Source organism: Gossypium hirsutum, chromosome A01 (assembly GCF_007990345.1).
Source record: "Gossypium hirsutum isolate 1008001.06 chromosome A01, Gossypium_hirsutum_v2.1, whole genome shotgun sequence".
Lineage (NCBI taxonomy): Eukaryota > Viridiplantae > Streptophyta > Magnoliopsida > Malvales > Malvaceae > Gossypium > Gossypium hirsutum.
In genome coordinates, this window is record NC_053424.1 from 91,055,014 (window position 1) to 91,075,990 (window position 20,977).

Below are 20,977 nucleotides of genomic sequence, written 5' to 3' on the forward strand. Positions count from 1 at the left end.
TACTTTACTAAACAAAATTCCAAATACTTAACACCAAATCACATATAGTCCAGCATATTGAAAATTTGTAATCTACATGGACCTACTTGTGAAATTTAGGCATATGGTAGGATTACATTGTAAAATTTTAAAGTTTAAAATTCAATATTGAAAATTCACAGTTTGTATCGATACCAAATCAATACATTAACGAAAGTCGATGCCAAAATTCAATTATGTTTTCTTTGCAAAATAAGGGTATCGATATTTTATGAAAAACTATCGATACTTAAGTAAATATTGATACCATTTATGCATTCTGTTTGTTTTAAAACTATTAATTTGGTTAAGTATCAATATCAGATGTAAAAATATTGATACTTGAGTTTAGAAATGGTGAAAACTATTTTTTAAGAGATGCACTCTTGCTCAAAACTTGCCTAAACTCAATTAGCATACCTAAATGTTAGGATCAACCCGATTAATCAACGAACAAGAAAAATAGTAAATTAGGAAATTGAACACACAAATTTAACGTGGAAAAACCCCTCCAAAGAGGATAAAAAACCACGGGTAAAGATAATTTTACTATAATGGTAAAAGAACGAAGAGTAAAAAAGATGGAGATAAAGACTAAACCCCGAAAACCCAAAAATAAAGAACCCTCAAAACGTAAACACAAAATTCTCTAAATGTGTTATGAGTTCTAATCTCTAATGGGTGTATTTTTCTAAGGTTATAAAAGAGCCTATTTATAGGCTAAATTCATAGGTCAAATATAATAAAATAATTTAAAGTAATCAATGTTTGATTGAAACAAGTAAACAGAGTTTAACTGAAAGATTATTTTTCAAATTTGACCAAAAATAGGAGTCATATTTAAAAATACTCCACCTTGACTCATATTTCCACAACGCCATCTTTGTCAAAGCCCGCCACGAGCCTATCTTGAACTATGCAGGGAATTAACTGAGTCGAATTTGTGCTTAGAAACTGGAAGACTTCTAGCTTTCGACTTGTACACTATCAAATCAAAACTAACCTGGGTTTGATTTTCACGAACACAGTGCCCTAACTTTTCAAAACCTGCATCCAAAAGAAAATCTCTCTTCAACGAAAAGGTCATACATTTTTCCCTCCTATAACCAAGTTGCCTCCACTCCAAACGAGTTGACTTCAACCTCGTAACGGACGAGGACATTCGATTTCACCGGTCACTGTAGAACCTTCTAGAATATAAAGACTACCGATTCTTTTTCCTTTTAACAAAACGAGAGCTCCACGAGATACTTTAATGCCGCTCGACTCGATGTTAATTCTGCATCCTTTTAAGTCTAAAATACTCAAGGAGATGAGGTTCTTTCATAAATCAGGTACATACCTGACATCTAAGAATGTCCTAATCGTCCCATCGTGTATCTTAATTTTAACAATACCAATACCAATTACCTTACTAGATGAATCATTTCCCATGTGCACAACTCCACCTTCAACTGAACTATATGTGGAGAACCATTCTCTATTGGGACACATGTGGAAAGAACATCCTGAATCTAGGATCTACTCGGACATGAGCTTGAAGTTATCACTTGTTGAAACTAACAAGAAATCATCACCATTTTCATCGGCCAAATTAGCACCAGCTACATCTTCCTCATTACCCTGAGTAGCTCTTTTATTTCGCAGTTTATAACAATCTGCTTTGAAGTGTCCTAACTTTTTACAATAGTGACACCTTTTGTCTCGTTTCTTTGATGCTACCAAAACGGAAGCTTGCCTATCTATCTTGCTATCCAAATGAAGCTCATCGTCGAGTTTGTCTCTACTCAACAAATGACCTTTCACATTTTCGAATGAGAGTTTGTCTCTGCCATAAATCAAGGTCTCCCTAAAAGACTTGTATGAAGGAGGTAAATAGCACAATAATAGCAGAGCTTGATCTTCATCATCAATATGAACCTCAACGTTCTTTAAATCATTTAAAAGAGTAATAAATTGACTGATGTGATCTCTAAGAAGCTCACATTCGTTCATGCAAAACGTAAATAGACATTATTTCAACACTAAACGGTTAGCCAAAGACTTAGTCGCATAAAGAGTTTCTAACCTTTTCCACAAGGCAGATGAGGTCTTCTCCATCAATACCTCCTGCAATACCGCATTTGCGAGGCATAACTGGATTGCAGATAAAGCCTTTTCATCAAGCTCTTCCCATTCTGTTCTATTTAGATTCTCAGGCTTTTTCTCGGTAACAACCTTTTTCAAAGCAGATTGAACTAGAATTGCCATAATCTAAACTTGCACAGATTGAAATTTGTCTCACCATCGAACTTCTCAATTTCAAACCTTATTATTTCCATCTATGAAAATCAAACTAGCTCTGATACCAATTGTTAGGATCGACCTGATTAAGCAACGAATAAGAAAAATAGCGGAATAAATTAAGAAATTGAACACACAAATTTAACGTGGAAAAACCCCTCCAAAGAGGATAAAAAACCACGGGCAAAGATAATTTTACTATAATGGCAAAAGATCGAAGAGTACAAAAGATGGAGATAAAGATTAAACCCCAAAAACCCAAAAATAAAGAACCCTCAAAATGTAAACACAAAATTCTCTAAATGTATTATGAGTTCTAATCTTTAATGGGTGTATTTTTCTAAGGTTGTAAAAGAGCCTATTTATAGGCTAAATTCATAGGTTAAATAATAATAAAATAATCTAAACTAATCAGTGTTTGATTGAAACAAGTAAACAGAGTTTAACTGAAAGATTATTTTTCTAATTTGACCAAAAATAGGAGTCATTTTTAACACTAAACATAAATAAAGGCATGCAAATCATCATCTAAACATCTTATCCATGTACAACTCAATTCAATATATCAAAATCTAAGCCAAATATATATTATTAAGATTAATCAACCGAAATAATTAGCCATTAAGGTACCTTAACATGAACAACAAAGCATTCAATTTTCATTTATAAAGCATACAACAAAGCACTATCATTTATTCAGATCAAACAATATTTAACTATCATTCTCACAACTATGCATTAACCAAAAACTCATCCAACATAACAACACCTCAACTGTTTAATCATCATACATATCACCAAATTACTCTAGCAAGGCATCTTTGAAATGATCATTCCTATCAACCACACATATATACACAATACTTACGAACTTAGAACTTAAATACCATCAAGACACAAAATTAACATTACATATATCTAAAACATCCAAGGTACATGCTAAGATCAAAAGAACATTTCACCAACAATTGAGTTTGGGATGTGTAACAACCTGTTGTTGGGTCAAATCAAAACTGTGGTTTTGGGAGCACAAATCTGAAGAGAAATATTTATATTATTATTTATTTAACATCTACACAGCGGCAAAGCCTGAATAAATATTTAGAGGGGCCTCGATAAAATTTAAATTTTTTATAGTTTATATTTTTATAATTTTTAAAGGATTAAATTGAATTTTTATAAATTTAAGGGGGAAAAGTGTAATTTTACCTTTACTAATTTATTTTTTAAAAAAATTTAAGGGCTAAAAGAGCAAATTTACATTTTATAGGGGCAGGGCTCATGCCAGCCCCCTAGCTTCACCCCTGTATCTGCAACATGATAGAATGATTGCGTAAAAATTTTGTTAAGAAATTTTATCGATTGAGTGCTCAGTTTAGCTAGAATGATTAAATTGCAATAGGTGCAAAATTTGAGTTCTATATGTTAAAGGTGTCTAATTGCTATGGAATTTTAAATTGGAGGTCCTTAAATGGTAATTAAACCATTAAACCTCAGGATGGACAAAAATGAACTTAGTTAGGTGAAATTTCAAAGTTATGCATTAAGGGTATTTTAGTAATTTGGCTAATAAGGACACAATTAACTAAATAAAAGATGTCCATCTTCTCAATTTCATCCCCCCATGCCAAAATTCACAAGGAAGACATAGCTAGGGTTTTGACCGATCTTTCAAGCTCGATTGTAAGTCCGTTCTTGTCCCGTTTTTAATGATTTTTATATTTTTGAAATCCTTGTAACTTGATTTAGCTATTTCAAGGACTAATTTGAAAGAAATTTAAAGTCTAAAATTTTACCCATGTTGAATATGTTTTTATTTTGATGTTTAATGATAGAAAATGCATGTTCGTTGTTAGTTAAACAACATTTGTAAAGTGATTTTTGACAAAAACGTTAAATAGGGACTTATTTGTAAAACTCTATAAATTGTGTAGAAAAGTGTGAATAAATGAAAAATATGGGTTATTATGAGTACAAATAATATTCGGCTTAGCTTGGGTTGTGATGAAATTAAAAGAAATTCATTTTACGAGCCTAGGGACTAAATTGTAAAATGTTGAAAAATTAGGGGCAAAAATATAAATTTTTCCATAATATGTTTTTAGGCTGAATTGAATAATGTGATGATTAAATAAGTTAAATATGGTATTATAGATCAAGAAAAACGATGTTCGAGTCTAGATTGGGGAAAAATAAAGTAATTGACGAATAGATCCCTTTGGACATTTTTGTAATCGAGGTAAGTTCCTATGTTAAATAAGCTTTATCATAATTGTATTTTAAATGCTTTAATACTTCATGAATTGTGTAAATGACTCTATGGACATGTTCGACGATGTTTTGGCAAGCAAGAAATCTTAATCGATCCTTAGAAATAGATTAGGATACAAGTGACATGTCACTAGGGTTTTACGTTATGTGATGTGGGTGCTGCTCCTATACATCCTACCAGTGGCTGAGTATACTAGCATACGTTGCGATTACTTGACAGCTTGTGTTAGCAGCACCGAGTAGCTACGTCTTGATTGACAGCTTGTGTGAGTAAGCCCGTTAATGGCTCAAGAGCGAGCATATAAGTGTTATGAGATAGAGGTAACAATGGCTATGTATGTGGCACCTTGTGTGCAAGGTTTTCTCGAGTATCAATTATTATTATTCTGAGTGGTTCATTGGGTATGACAAAGATAAGAATAAGTATGAAACCATTATGAGTGGTACAGGTATGTGCACAAAACTTATGATTATTAAATTCGCGAAATGATGAACTCAAGATAAGTTGTGATGGAATGAATCATGATCATGAGAATATGGTAAATTACATTATCTTATGTTATATTACTTGCATGTTAATGTGTGGTAAGCTTAGCTTATTTCTTTCATACGAGCTTACTAAGCTATATAGCTTACTCCGTTTTACTTTCCATGTTTTACAGTGTCACCAAGCTAGCTCGGGTTGGAGATTATTGGAGATCGTATCACACTATCAAACTGTCATTTTGGGTATCGACGATCTTAATATTTTGAGTATACGGCATGTTTAAGGACTTGGTAATTTTGTTATATGTGTCATTATGAATTTGGCCAAATGTATTAGCTTGTACTTTTCAAAGGCTTGATGTGGTATTTGGCCATGTAACTTTGCTCATTTTGGTGGAATTGGTTGTAAGCATATATATATATTTATATATGCATGTAAGTGTAATTATATCTTGTGTGATATGGTTTATAAATGCTTGGTAAATGGTTGAATGTGACTTAATGGTTTTTTTGTTGAATTGGTAAGATTGGCTCGTTGGTATGCTAGGAAAACTGAGTAAACATTATGTATGTCATTGGTACCGATATTGAAACTTGTAGAATGTGAGTTTGGTATGATTGGGTTTGGAAAAATATGATGTTGTAAATATGTTGAGAGTGGATAATGAAATAACATGATTTGGCCTTGTTTTGTGGATGTTTTGGTTGCCTACGTATGTCTTTTATGGATGTTTTGGTTACCTATGTATGCCATGATTAATGCCATTAAGATAGTGGATGTGCATGTGCAAATATAGGTGACAAATGACTTGGTAAATAGCCTTTATTTTATCTACATGGTTAGACACACAGGCGTGAATATAGACCATGTAAGACACACGGCTTGTCCCATGGGCATGTGTTTCGGCCGTGTGTCCCCTGCACCTTAATTTTGAGAAATAGAATGCTCAGAATTAAGCACACGAGCAGAGACACGGGTGTGTGTCTTAGCCATGTGAGGGACACAGCTTCAGGCACGGGCATGTGTCCCGACCGTGTAAAGTCTGCACCTATTTTATGAAAATCAAATTAACCATATGGCCTAGTACACGGGCGTATGACTTGGCCGTGTGACTTCAATTTGTTCATGCTTTGCAAAACAGAGAGTTACATGGGTTAAGGACACTAGCGTGTGTGACTACACGGGCGTGTGACCCCTGTACGTAGCAAAAATTTTCTAAGTTTTGTAAAAATTCCCTGAGTTATCAGTTTAGTTCTGAACCACCTCCAGAGCATGTTTTGGGTCTCGCAGGCTCATATTAGGGACTTTATGATTAAATACAAATGGTTTTAAATTGGATGAAAATTTATGACTTGGAATTGTATGTTTGTTTGCGATGTAAGTCAGGTAATGCCTCGTACCCTGTTCCAGCGTTGAATATAGGTAATGAGTGTTACATTTAGTGGTATCAAAACTACGTTTTAGTCGATTCTCAGACTAACGTAGCATGCGTGAGAGTCTAGCTATATATGCCATATATAATTTGTGATAGTGTGACGACTCCTGACAGTTTTAAGTGTATTTTCATATAGTAAATTGATTCTAACCGAGATGTAGCTGATGATGTTGAAAGTAATGCACCGGCTCCCGGCCTAGGGATAGCACCATATAAAAGTAGACCAATAACAGTTAGTCAATGAGGAGAGGCTAAGGAAGCCTTCTTCCAAAGGATAAATGAGTGGTTCACCGAGTTTGTTCGAATAAATCTAGTTGCCCAACATCCTCCACCCACACCTAGCCTGCAACCGGTTCCCGTAGCTCCCCAAGGTGTGGAATTGTTAAGACTGAACAAACCTCCAGTTGATAAGATTCAGAAAAAAAGGGCTGAAGAATTTAAAGCCAATGTTGACGATGATCCCGAGAGAGCGAAGTTTTGGCTTGAGAACTCTATCAGGGTATTTGATGAGCTTTCTTGCACACTGGATGAGTGCTTGAAATGTGCTATATCACTTTTGAGGGACTCGGCAAATCTGTGGTGGAATACTCTAGTAACAGTGGTACCGAGAGAAAGGCTTACTTTGGAATTCTTTTAGGATGATTTCAGAAAGAAATATATCAACGGTTCATTGATCAAAAACGCAAATAGTTTTTAGAGCTGAAATAGGGTCGTATGTCCGTGACTGAATATGAGCGAAAGTTTGTTAGGCTCAGTAAGTATGCTCAGGAATGTGTTTCAACAAAGGCTATCATGTGGAAGAGATTCGAAGATGGGTTGAACGAGGATATCAGATTATAAGTAGGGATCCTAGAGTTGAAAGAATTTGTGGTGCTAGCCAAACGAGGATATCAGATTATAAGTAGGGATCCTAGAGTTGAAAGAATTTGTAGTGCTAGCCAACAAAGCTTGCAAAGCCGAAGAGTTGAGCAAAGAAAAGAGAAAAGCTGAGTTTGAGACTAGAGAATCAAGAAAAAGACCGACGAATAAGTCATTTCAATCTTCATAAAAAAACTCAAGGGATTTGTATATTCGTTCGAATGTTTCAGTTGCGTATCCCAACAGAGATAGTGGGAAGCAATATTCGGGTTCTAAGGCCCAAACTACGTCAATAGTGAGCATTGGTAATGCTAGGTCTAATAAACTTGAATGTCAACACTGTGGTAGACGATATCCCGATGAATGTAAAATGAGTAACCGGGCTTGCTTTAAATGTGGCTCCCCATATCAATTTATTCAAGATTGCCCTGAAATGGCTGAAAAAGATAATTTGTAAAATGCAAGACCGAACAACACTGCCACTAGAGGGAAGCCACCGAGAAATACGGGAAATGGGAATAGTAGTAGAGGTGTAACGAAAGATTTAACTGCAAGTTCAAGGTCAGAGCGCCTGCTAGAACCTATGCTATTAAGCGCTCGCGAAGATGCTTCATCCCCTAATGTTTCTCTGGTACATTTTCTCTCTATGACACTAATGCAGTTGCACTGATTGATATTGGATCGACTCATTCTTATATTTGCCTGTTGAGTCTATTGAGTATGTGATTAAAGTGTTGAATCCTTTAGGAAAATATGTTCTAGTTGATAAAGTTTTCAATAGTTGTCCTTTAATGATTCAGGGCCACTGTTTTCTGGCTGATTTAATACTTTTACTGTTTGATGAGTTCGATGTAATTCTTGGAATGAATTGGTTGACTCTACATGATGTCATAGTGAATTGTAAACGGAAGGTTATTGAAATGAAATGTCAAAATAATAAAATTCTTTGAATTGAACCAGATGAGTTGGGTGAGTTGCTTATTGTGATTTCGTCGATGTCGGCTTAGAAGTATGTAAGAAAAGGTTGTGAAGCTTATCTTGCATATGTACTGAATACAAAAGTGTCTGAATTGAAGATCGAATCCGTGCTGGTAGTTTGTGAGTATCCGGATGTGTTCCCAGAAGAGTTGTCTGGATTACCACCGATCAGAGAGGTTGAGTTTACTATTGGTTTAGTACCGGAAACTTCACCAATATCGATAGCTTTGTATAGAATGGCTCCGACCTAATTGAAATAATTGAAGTCTCAGTTGCAAGAGTTGACAGATAAGGATTTTGCAGGACCGAGTTTTTCTCTCTGGGTGTACTAGTGTTATTCATCAAGAAGAAAGACGGATCCATGAGACTTTGTATTGACTATCGTCAGTTTAATAAAGTTACAATAAAGAACAAGTATCCTTCACCAAGAATTGATGATTTGTTCGATCAGTTGAAAGGGGCAACAATGTTCTCGAAGATAGATTTGAGATCTGGTTATTATCAACTGCGAGTTAAAGATTCAGATGTGCCGAAGACTACGTTTAGAACAAGGTACAGGCATTATGAATTCCTTGTTATGCCGTTTGGGTTAACTAATGCTCCTGCAGATTTTATAGACTTGCTGAGTCGAATCTTTCGACCGTATTTAGATAAGTTTGTGGTTGTATTTATCAATGACATTCTGATTTATTCCCGAGATGAGTCTGAGCATGCCGAACATTGAAAAATCATATTGCAGACTTTGAGAGATAAGAAATTGTTTGCTAAATTCACCAAAAGTGAGTTTTTGATCCGAGAAGTTAGATTTTTGGGATGCATTTTTTCACCAAAGGTATACAAGTTGATCTGAGTAAGATTTATGCAATTGTTGATTAGAAACCACCAAGAAATGTATCCGAAGTCAGAAGCTTTTTGGGTTTGGCTAGTTACTATCGACGTTTTGTTAAGGGATTTTCGATGATTGCTACACCTATAACCAAATTGTTACAAAAAGATGTGAAATTCAAGTGGTTTGAGAAATGTCAATAGAGTTTCGAGCAGTTGAAAGTATTGTTGACTGAGGCACTAGTGTTAGTACAACTTGAGTAGGGAAAAGAGTTTGTGATTATTAGTGAAGCGTCATTGACCAGTCTTGGTTGTGTGTTGGTGTAACAGGGTAAAGTGATAGCTTATGCCTCGAGACAGTTGAAACCATACGAAAAGAATTATCTGACACACGACTTAGAATTGACTGCTATTGTGTTCGCTTTAAAAATATGGAGACGCCACTTATTTGGTGAGAACTGTCACATCTTTACTGATCACAAGAGTTTAGAGTATTCAATGACTCGAAAAGATTTGAATTTGAGACAATGGAGATGGCTCGAACTACTGAAAGATTATGAATTAGTGATCGACTATCACCCGGGGAAAGCGAACGTAGTCGCAGACGCTTTAAGTAGAAAGACTTTGTTTGCTTTGAGAGCGATGAATACGGGTTAACCTTATATGATGATAGATCTATTTTGGCCGAGTTGAGAGCTAGACCAGTATTTCTTCAGCAAATTTGCAAAGCTCAGAAAGGTGATAATGAGTTTCAAACTAAAAGAGTTCAATGCAAATCAAATAGTGATTTAGAATATCAGATGGGATTCGATGATTGTTTGAGGTTCTGAGGTAGGATTTGTGTACCAAAAGATACAAAACTGATTCAAAAAATTCTTCATGAGGCACATAATGGTTGTTTATCTATCCATCCTGGAAGTACAAAGATGTACAATGATTTGAAGAAATTGTATTGGTGGTCAGGTATAAAACGAGCCATTTTAGAGTTTGTAACGAGATGTTTGATTTGTCAACAAGTGAAAGTCGAACATCAAGTTCTTTCGAGTTTATTTCAGCATGCGATTGTACCCGAGTGGAAATGGGATAGAGTTACGATGGATTTCGTATCGGAGTTACCTCTGACTCCAAAAAAGAAATATGTTGTATGGGTCGTTGTTGATAGATTGACGAAATTGGCTCATTTTATTCTGGTACGTATCGATATTCACTTAATAAACTAGCTGAATTGTACATTTTTTAGATTGATAGATTGCACGGGGTGCCTACTTCTATTATTTCAAATAGAGATTCGAGGTTCACGTCACGATTTTGGAAGAAATTGCAAGAAGCGTTGGGTACAAAGTCGAGTTTTAGTACGACATTTCATCCACAAACTGACTGTCGGTCAGAGAGGGTAATTCAAATTCTCGAAGATATGCTTTGCTATTGTGTTTTAGAGTTCAAAGGTAGCTGGGAGAAATATCTGTCATTAGTCGAATTTGCTTAAAACAACAGTTATCAATTGAGTATAAAGATAGCACCGTATGAAGCATTGTATGGCCGCAAGTGTCGAACACCATTGTATTGGGTTGAGCTTAGTGAGAAACAGATTCACAGGGTTGATTTGGTTAGAAAGACCGAAGAGAAAGTGAAAGTAATTCGTGATTGTTTGAAAAAAGCTTCTTATCGAAAAAAATTGTACGCGGATTTGAAACGGAAGGATATTGAATTTTAGGTTGGTGATAAAGTGTTTCTGAAAGTGTCACCGTGGAAGAAAATTCTTAGATTTGGTCGCAAAGACAAGTTGAGCCCCCGTTTCATTACGTCATATGATATTATTGAAAGAATAGAGCCAGTGGCATATCGATTAGCTTTGCCGTCAAATTAGAAATGATCCACAACGTGTTTCATGTACCGATGTTGCAACGATACCGATCAGATCCTTCACATGAAATTCTCCCAATAGAGATTGAGATTCGACCTGATAGGACATATGGTGAAGAACCGATCAAAGTGTTAGCTCGAGAGGTTAAACAGTTGAGAAATAACATCATAGCTCTAGTGAAAGTTTTGTGGCAATGACACGGGGTTGAAGAGGCTACATGGGAACCCGAGGAAGCTATAAGAAATAGTATCCTAACCTCTTTTCTGGTAAGATTTTTAGGGACGAAAATCCCTAAGGGAGAAAGGTTGTAACAACTCATTTTTGGGTCAAATTCGAACTGTGGTTTCAGGACCAAAAATCTGAAGTAGAAATATTTATATTATTATTTCTTTAAGGTCTATAGCATGATAGAATGATTGTGTGAAAATTTCGTTAAGAAATTTTATCGATTGAGTGCTTAATTTAGATAGAAGGACTAAATTGCAATAAGTGAAAAATTTGAGTTCTATATGTTAAAGGTGTCTAATTGCTATGAAATTTAAATTGGAGGTCCTTAAATGGTAATTAGACCATTAAACCTCAGGATGGACAAAAATGGACATGGTTCGATGAAATTTCAAAGTTATGCATTAATGGTATTTTAGTAATTTGACTAATAAGGACAAAATTAACTAAATAAAAGCTGTTCATCTTATCAATTTCATCCCCCCATAGCCGAAATTCACAAGGAAGACATAGCTAGGGATTTGGCCAAGCTTTCAAGCTCGATTGTGAGTTCGTTCTTGTCCCATTTTTAATAATTTTTATATTTTTTGAAATCCTTGTAACTTCATTTAGCTATTTCAAGGACTAATTTGAAAGAAAGTTAAAGTCTAAAATTTTACCCATATTAAATATGTTTCTATTTTGATGTTTGATGGTAGAAAATGCATGTTCGTTGTTAGTTAAACAACGTTTGTAAAGTGATTTTTGATAAAAATGTTAAATAGGGACTTATTTGTAAAAGTCTATAAAATGTGTAGAAAAGTGTGAATAAATGAAAAATGTGGGCTGTTATGAGTACAAAAATTGTTCGGCTAGGCTTGAGTTGTGATGAAATTGAAAGAAATTCATTTTACGAGCCTTGGGACAAAATCGTAAAATATTGAAAAGTTAGGGGAAAAATATAAATTTTTCCATGTGTTTTTGGGCTGAATTGAATAATGTGATGATTAAATAAGTTAGATGTGGTATTATAGATCAAGAAAAATGAAGTCAGGGTCTAGATTTGGGGAAAAACAAAGTAATTGATGAATAGATCCCTTTTAACGTTTTTGTAGCCGAGGTAAGTTCGTATGTTAAATAAGCTTTATAATTGTATTTTAAATGCTTTAATACTTCATGAATTGTGTAAATGACTCTATGGACACATTCGACGATATTTTGGCAAGTGAGAAATCCCAATCGAACCTTAGAAATAGATTAGGATACAAGTGACATGTTACTAAGGTTTTATCTGTACGTCCTACCAGTGGCTGAGTATATCGGCATATGTTACGGTTACTTGACAGCTTGTGTGAGTAGGCCCGTTAATGGCTTAGAGCGAGCATATATGTGTTATGAGATAGAGGTAACAATGGCTACGTATGTGGCACCTTCTGTGCAAGGTTTTCCTAAGTATCTGATATTATTATTCTGAGTGGTTTCTTCGGTATGACAAAGATGTAAATGAGTATGAAACCATTATGAGTGGTATAGGTATGTGCACAAAACTTATGATTATTAAATTCACAAAATGATGAACTCAAGATAAGTTGTGATGGAATGAATCATGATCATGAGAATATGGTAAATTACATTATCTTATGCTGTATTACTTGCATGTTAATGCATGGTAAGGTTATCTTATTTCTTTCATACGAGCTTACTAAGCTGTATAGCTTACTCTGTTTTACTTTCCATGTTTATAGTGTCACCAAGCTAGCTCGAGTTGGAGATCATCGGAGATCGTATCACATTATCAAACTGTCATTTTGGGTATCGACGATCTTAATATTTTGAGTATATAGCATGTATAGGGACTTGGTAATTTTGTTATATGTGTCATTATGAATTTGGCCAAATGTATAGGCTTTGTAATTTTCAAAGGCTTGATGTGGTATTTGGCCATATAACTTGGCTCATTTTGGTGGAATTGGTTGTAAGCATATATATTTATATACATGCATGTGCAATTATCTCTTGTATGATGTGGTTTATAAATGCTTGGTAAATGGTTGACTATGACTTAATGGTTTTGTTGTTGAATGGGTAAGATTGGTTCATTGGTATGCTAGGAAAAATGAGTAAAAATTATGCATGTTATTGGTAGCCATATTGAAACTTGTAGGATGTAAGTTTGGTATGATTGGGTTTGGAAAAATATGATGTTGTAAATATGTTGAGTGTGGACAATGAAATGACATGATTTGGCCCTGTTTTATGGATGTTTTGGTTGCCTACATATGCCATGATTTATGCCATTAAGATGGTGGATATGCATGTGCAAATGAGGGTGAAAATGGCTTTGTAATTAGCCTTTATTTTGTCCATACGGGTAGATACACGGGCGTGTGTCTAGACCGTGTAAGACACACGCCTTGTCCCATAGGGATGTGTTTCGGCCGTGTGTCCCCTGCACTTTAATTTTGAGAAACAGAATGCTTATAATTGAGTACACATGTAAAGAAACGGGCGTGTCCCTCAACCGTGTGAGGGACACGGCCTTAGGCACGGTCGTGTGTCCCGGCCGTGTGAAGCCTACACCTATTTTATGGAAATCAAATTAACCGCACAGAATAGCACACGGACGTGTGACTTGGCCATGTGACTTCAATTTGTTCATGCTTTTCAAAATAGAGAGTTACATGAGTTAGGGACACGAGCGTGTGTGACCACACAGCCTGCCCACATGGGCATGTCCCAAACCACACGGGGGTGTGACCCCTATACATAGCAAAAATTTTCTAAGTTTTGTAAAAATTCCCTGAGTTATCGGTTTAGTTTTGAACCACTTCCAAATCATGTTTTGGGCCTCATAGGCTCGTATTAGGGACCTTATGATTGAATACAAATGGTTTTAAATTGGATGAAAATTTATGATGCGGAATTGTATGTTTGTTTGCGATGTAAGTCCGGTAATGCCTCGTACCCTGTTCCGGCATTGAATATGGGTAAGGGGTGTTACAAGATGGTCGTTGGATGCTGAGTAGACTATTGAACCGATAAGTACCTAACATGCACACAGAAAACAAAACCGTATACTATAACACAGCGGTATTTCTATAATCTGAACATAAAAGTAAAATACAATACAATTATATGTTCAAATTAAAATAAATGATGCTATGAAATATTATCTCAATCATAGTTAAATTCGTTTCATACTTAATTAAACATCATTCCTTAAGTACATATCCCTTCACTACTTTAGTTTCCAATTCACATTTTATTCTATATTTCAATCTATTCTATCACATTTGCTATTCAATAGCATAGCCACTTTCAAATCATTACCATCTCAAGTCGTTATCTTGAGTTTACTGTTTACTTCCCCTATTAACGTCACTGAGACTCGAACACATGGATCCAACCATCTCATGAAATTACTTCAAAGGAATAACTCACCTTATATTTATACTTACCAAATAATGCGATGTATAAAAGCAACATTTTTAAATAGTTTAGATTATAGAAACACAAACTGTAATCTCCGAGCTATTTGTTGACGACCTTGCCTTTTCCCTTGTTTTTCGAGGAATTTGAGTCGACATTAGCTACAAAAATAAATAAACCGTATGTTTCATTAATACACAAACAATTTCACATTTAATTGCTAATTTATACAACTTTATACTTTATTCAATTTAGTCCCTAAAGTTGGGACTAACTTAACTTCCATATTTAACCCCAAATTTAATATCAAATTCACTCTAAGCCAAATTTAATTCTACAATTCTCATTTCTACCCCTATATTTCAATTTTTTTACAATTTCCTCCCTATTACTTAAAATCAACAATTAACTTCACAATTTAGTCTTCTTTCATTTCTAACCTAAAAGTCTATCAAATAAATCCTTAAAACTTTAACTACTCAACAATGGTAACATCTAAAATCTTTAACAGTATTGAAAAATTCAACATGGGTCAACTAGCTTATGGTGTCAGGGTTCCGAAAACATAAAAAATTACGAGAAAATGACTAAATTACACTAGCCAATTTGAAGTTTGAAAATTTTAAGCCCTATTGTCGTTCTCCCCTTTTCTCTTCTTCTCCTTTTCAATTTTGCACAAAAGAACATATGAAAATGTCTTTCATTTCTTCCACTAGCTTTATTTTATTAATTAAAATATGTTTCGTTTCATTTATTATTATTATTATTATTAACACTTATAACAGAATTTATCATTTTAAACAGCCACATTATCGTCCACTATTAATCTATTGGTATAATACCCTTTTTAAGTCCCCTTGAATAAGTTCTAATTAAAATTCTTTAGTAAATCACACGTTTATCACTTACACGTTTAGTCCGTGTACTTAAATTAAACATTAATTCGGTGAAATTATCTAACCAAAATTCAATTCCCCTCTAATATAAATCTGTAAATATTTAATAAAAATATTTACAATTCTGGTTTATGAAAACGAGGTCCCAATACCTCAATTTCCAAAATCACAAACTTTAGAACCGATACACTTGTACCTTGTCTAACTTTCCAAATAATTACAATTATTAGACCAAACCTCAATATAATATTGTAATATCCTCGAAAATATTAATAAATAATATTCACAAATTCTATAATTGGAAAACAGGATTTTGAAACCCACCATTTCCGACTCCACTAATTTTTGTGTCATTATAAAAAGTCTCTTCGTGGAAAAAGATTATGAGATTTGGTCGAAAAGAAAAATTAATTTTGAGGTTCATTGGACCATACGAGATTATAGAAAGAATTGGATCTGTTGCTTATCGACTAGCTTTGTTGCAAGAATTAGACCAAATCCATAATGCGTTTCATGTATCGATGCTCCAAAGATATAGGTCAAATCCATCTCAAATTGTGTCAGTGGAAAGCATTGAGGTACAACTTGGCTTATCGTATGAAAAAGAATCAGTGCGTATTTTAGTAAGAGACATAAAAGAGTTGAAAAACAAGCGAGTTCCCTTGGTAAAATTATTGTTGCAGAATCATAACATAGAAGAAGCTATCTAGGAACTTGAGAATAAAATACGATCACAATATTCTCAACTCTTCAAGTAAATTTTAAGGACGAAATTTTTTTTAAAGGGGGAGAATTGTAACATCTCCACTTTAAAAAAGAAAAAAGAGAAGAATATTTAAGTTAGAAGTTCTTGAATAAGTGATCTATAAATAAATAGTAGTATAAGAAATTATGATCATTTTTGCAGGAAATTGTCAAACATGAAAACATAGAGAATTATTAGTAGGAGCATGTGGTTAAGTTAAAAATTCAGTATTGAGTTTAGGGATTAAATTGAATAAGTTAGAAAAATATAGGAACTAAAGTGCAAGTATTCTATTTGTATTTTGATGGAAATGACTTGATGACAATTTTACCATTACTTAAAAAAATCAATGGTTTAATAATGGCTTTTAAATGGTATTTTTATTAAATAATAATATTTTATTAATTAATATTATATTACATAAAAAAAAAGGAAAAAGAAAAGGAGAGAAAGGTGGGCATCTTTCTTATATTTCTTTCTTTTCATAAAAGCTAACGGGGGAAGAAAAAAAGTTTTCTTTCATTATTTTCCTTTAAATTCAAGCATAAAGTATGATTTTTCTTCAATTTTTTCATAGATTTTGAATCTTTGAAGGTTGTTTTACATATATGTACCAATAGATTTTGATTTTATCAAGTATTTTGGAAGTTTCCATTAAAGGATATTGATGGAAACTTTGAAATATTGGAGAAATAAGTTAGTTTTTTTTAGATGAAAAATGATTAGGAGATAATTTCTAACTTGTTGAAAGTGTGAAAATAAAATAAAAATGGCCAGAAAGTCTACTTAGTACATTTGTCCATGGTGAAAGGGAAGTAGAGAACCTTAGCCACTTTGTGTAATATTGGTGCAAAATGATAACTTGTGAAGTAGTGAGTATTCTAGTGAAGACGAAATTGAAAACGGATAATCAAGTCGAAAGATATGCGAATTTTGGACTACTTAAGTTGTTAACTTGATGAACCATGCATATTTAAGTTTGTTATTATTAGTTTTAGTATTAGAATGGATAAATGAGATTGTTTCATATTGAATTTCTCCTATTGTAGCTAAAAATGAAGCAGCATCTTAAAGGAGAAAGACGAAGAAGAGGAGTAAAGCGATTGAAATTTTAGTTTGTGTTAATATCTTATTTTCATTACATAATGCTTTTGATATTTATTTTATTATGATTAACTATATAAATTTTATTTTTATGAATTCTGAATAATTTAATTAGTATTTAAAAGATTGTGTTTTGAATTGAAAACTATGATCTCAATGATAAAATTAGTAAATTCATGATTTTGAGTTGAATTTGATTATTAAGATTTCAAATAGTTGAACAAGTAAATGTATAGTATGTTTTGTATTGTAAGCCTAATTTTACATTAGGCGATATATTATTTTAACATGAAATGAACCTGAAATAAGAATGATATGAAAATGGAATTGAATTGAAATAAATCATGAAACTTGGTTTTTACTCTGTTACACAAAGTTAGACTAAATCAGATATAGTTGACATGTCATAGAGTCTTTATATCAGAGGATTTAGAATTTCCTGATTCCTAGAGGGTCAAGGGAGGAAAGCCCAAACTAGTCAGATATTATTATTATTATTATTAACCCCAAGTCCCAAAGTGTCGTGGGCAATCCCAATTCCCAGAGGGTCGTGGACTACTTTGATAGCCATCATTGCCGAACAACTCGGGGTGGCGGATTCGTGTATCTGGTTATGAGTCTAAACCTTAGTGCGAGGTCTAAATTGAAAGAAAAGAAAAGAAAAAACAAAAGTTGAATTTATTTGAAATTTCATATTGTACGAATTAAATTAATTACGTCATTTTGAATTCAATTAAAAAACTTATTTTTTTATTTAGTTGTCAATATCATAATATTAAAGTTTATTAATATTAGAATTTCTTTTATTGTGATGTTATTAATTATACTTATAATCAAGTTTTAATTTATTTCTATTAAATAATTTATGTTCAATACTTATGTAATGATTTATATGATATTAGTACCAACGAGCATAAAAATTGCTCAGTGTACGGTTTGTCTATTTTTTCATACTCAGGTAGTTAAATTCGATAGATCGTTCTAGCAGCATCCGAAGAACCAAAGGTCAACTTAAAAAATTTTGGTGAAAAGTTTACTTTATAGTTGATATAAATGGCATGTACCTAGGCTTATAGATGTATGATATTATGTTCTAAACTGAATTTAAATATTTTTGTTATGTTTTATTGCTAGTATTTTGTAACTAATATTTTGATGAAAGAGTAAAGCGTAAAATCTAGTTTATTGTTATGTTTTGATAAATCGAAGTGTTGAGAATTGATTTTGGAGAAGATTTTAATGTGGATATATTGTGAAATCTAAATTTTGCAGGAGATTTTACATAAAATAGGTAAAAATGCTGCCGAAATTTTTATAAAATAATTTTACTACTACGTTTCCATTTCGAAAAAGTAAGATAGAAAAGTAAGTTGTTTCGGAAAAGGAACGTGTCATTTTATATTCAGATCCAACAATTGGGTTGGGTATAAGGTGTCATTGGAAGAGTGTCAGTTTAATAATCTTCAAACAATGATGGTTCATCCAAAAATAGTGGCAGTTTATCTGCAAACTTTTTATTTGAAAATATTGGTGGTTTACCCACAAATTTTTTTTCTGGTAGTTTAACTGAAAATCAGTGGTGGTTTATACACAATGCTGTGTGTAACGCATGGATGAGTTATAGAGAACTCTTATTGTGGTGTAGCGGATTTGGGTAGGATCCTTTCTGATAAATTAAAATTGCATTGTAATTCATAAGCATGTGCATGCAAAACTGTGAATCTTGAAAATTATACTAATATGTTGATCTAAAAATTTGATACTCTGAATTGTTATACGATTGTGATTATTCTAAGAATTGCTATTTCGTATGTTTTGTCTACTGTTCTACATCGATTTTCTTGTGGTTGGACTCACACTGAGCTTCTTAAGCTCACCCCTTCAATTTTCATCTTTATAGATAACCCACAAGGTTAGGATACAGACACAGCATCTGAAGGGCTCGGCTCGGATAGTTTATTTTTATAAAGTATTTTAGACACATTATCTATAATTTCTATTATTTTGGAGTTGTATTGCTTTATTTGAATTGTGGCATGGGACTTAAATTTTGGGTTTATTTGGCACGCATGACATTTATTTTGATTTTAGGATATTTAAACATGGATTTTGAATTAATTACGCATAAAATTTTGGTTTTTCTTATTTAAAACAATTATGAATATCACTTTTCCGTTGCAATATCATGTAAATGAGATTTTGAAAAGTAAATAAATTGGAACTCAACTTTTGCTAAGTAAACTTTAAAATTCATCGTTTTGGAAAATTTTATCTTTTAGTGAAAAGAAGATAACATGCTAAGTTTTTTTACTAAAGAAAGCAAATGTTTTAAAAAGATTGTTTTATAAACTCCGGTAGTTTTACTAGGCCATTTCGGTGGTCAATATAATCTTTCGAATTCGACCGTAACATTTAGGTCGAGTTTGGGTGGTTACATTACGGAAGGGTGTAAAACCACCTAAATTTTACCCCAATGTCCACTTACATTTTAGTTTTACACATTTTCTTATTTTTTGTATAATTACTATTTTAACGATCTAACTGTCATATTTCATATTTAATTTATATAGACAACGCATTTGTAAATTTTGGAGTAAATTAAAATTTTCTAACTATTTATTTTATGTAAAATATTTTCAACCATTCAATAAATATAGATATATAAAGTAATTTAGATCAATATGATAGATATATTAAATCGGTTCAAAATTTTACATGAATGACAAGTAAAATTATATCGATAAATTCAGTAGTTAAATCATTAAAATTTTAATATATAATGTAATAGCCCAAATTTGCCCGGGCCCATGAAATAAATAAATAAATAAATAAAATTAAAGAAATAATAAAAGTTTTTACAGTCCATTTACAAAACCCAAAAATGCTAGTGTAACACCCCGTACCCGAGACCGTTGCCGGAGTCGGACACGAGGGGTTAACAGACTTAAATCACTTAGTTGCACAATCCATTTTAAATTTCCAGACGAGCTGGCTAACTGCGTCAATGTCACCTTAAAAATCATATCTCGAGTTCCAAAACTCGAAAACCAGTTCCGTAAATTTCTCCTGAAACTAGACTCATATTTTCATCTACAAAATTTTTTTCTATAATTTTTGGTCAAGCCAATTAGTACAGTTTATTAGTTAAATTCTCCCCTGTTTCAGGGTTCGACTACACTGACCTTCATGCATTACGACTGGGATATCTCCCTGTACAGGGATTCAATACAGATTTCGTTTGTCTCTATAGAAACTAGACTCGGAAAGGAATCTATACATATATGGCATGACTTCTAATTATCTCTGGTTAATTTATAATGAATTTCCAAAGTCGGAACAGGGAACCCAGAAACCGTTCTGGACCTGTTTCACGAAAACCCAAATATCTCTTAACATACAACTCATAAGACCGTTTCGTTTCTTCCATATGAAAGAAGATTCATCAAGGTTCGATTACATAATTTATTCACTATTTAACTCCATTCCTACTATTTTTAGTGATTTTTCAAATTCACACCACTGCTGCTGTTAGCTTCTGCCTTTAAGGTAGACTTTACCTATTTCATAGTTTCCATGATTC